General features: G+C 51.6%; 1 pseudogene; it reads right to left on the reverse strand.

Annotated features, from left to right (window-relative positions):
- Window positions 1-214: 214 nt before the first annotated feature.
- On the reverse strand, window positions 215-612 carry LOC121482281 (annotated as a pseudogene).
- Between the last annotated feature and the right edge of the window lie 632 nt (window positions 613-1,244).

Raw genomic sequence — 1,244 nt, forward strand, 5'->3', positions numbered from 1 at the left:
GAAATCAGTCAAGCTTTTCCAAAAGAGAAAATACTTTTAATCCTTTAGCAAGTCTCTGTGAAAATAGTATGCTTACAATAAAAGTGACAAGGGAGCACCTAGAATACCCCCAAGAGGCTTGCTGTACCACTCAGCATTCCTGCCCCATCTCCTGTGTGTGTGGATGGCCAACAAATGACAAGAAGTCCACTTGACAATAGTTCAGTAATTCCTTTCACCACTGCTGCCAGTTGAAGTAATCATTGCTTCCAAAGACCAAGAAAAAGCCCAGTGTAGTTGCAAAGATGACTGTGTTTCCTGTTCAGAATAAGTGCACAACCTCCCCACTCAATCAGATGTGCTCTGGCAAACACAACGGGGAGTCCAAAAGCTGAGACAACAATGCTTGTTGTAAGAAATATGGCAAGTTCCTTACAAGCATTACTCATAGCATCTATGTCTTCCACTAATCTTTTCGCTATGCAGAATGGAACAGGTGAAAGGATGTAAAAAAAACAGAACAAAAAGAGGCCAGTATTGGTTGTATATTGGAAGGGCACATCCAAGCATCAAAAACATAAGCCCAATTGCTCCTCCAAAGGACAAACTAATCAAAGCTTTGATGCCGGCCATGGCTGTGACGTCGCTCCAGGCTCCAGGACTCGAGGCGGCAGTGGCGGCCGGGAGACAGGAGAGGGGAGACGCTCCTGGCCTGAGATTTAAAGAGAGAACAGCTGGTATGCTACAGTGAGAAGAGTTCGCGCTTCTATCGAGGTAGGAAGATGGAAAAAAAAAAGAAATAAAAGAGCATCCAAGGGGAAGGGGCCCCCACGAGGAGCCAGGCTAAGGCCAGCAGCCAGGGCTGCCAGTACAGAAAAGCCCAGTCCCTGAGAAAGCAGGAGCTTTACCAATCTTCCCGGACGGAAAGGCGTGAAGAGGATGGAAAGGTTCTCGCAGGGAACTTGGGCAGTATTGCAAAAGGGGCAGAGGAGCCCCCAGGGTCCCAGAGGCACAAACAGAGGAACTGCGCCCCAGGGGAGAGCACAGCACACACCGTGGGCTGAGCTCCCTAAAGTCCTGGAGCCTGCACCCCGCAGGGCCCAGGAGCAGTTCCAGCGGGGGCTACACGGAGCGGGGGCTGCGTGGCCCCAAGAGCCTGATTCCAGTGGCACAGATCCCGGAGACCAGGGTGCTGGAAGACACAGACCAAGATCCGGGGCTCACCCCCGGATAGGCGGAGGCCGGGAGGACACAGGGGAGCAAGG

This window comes from Vulpes lagopus, chromosome X (genome assembly GCF_018345385.1).
Source record: "Vulpes lagopus strain Blue_001 chromosome X, ASM1834538v1, whole genome shotgun sequence".
Lineage (NCBI taxonomy): Eukaryota > Metazoa > Chordata > Mammalia > Carnivora > Canidae > Vulpes > Vulpes lagopus.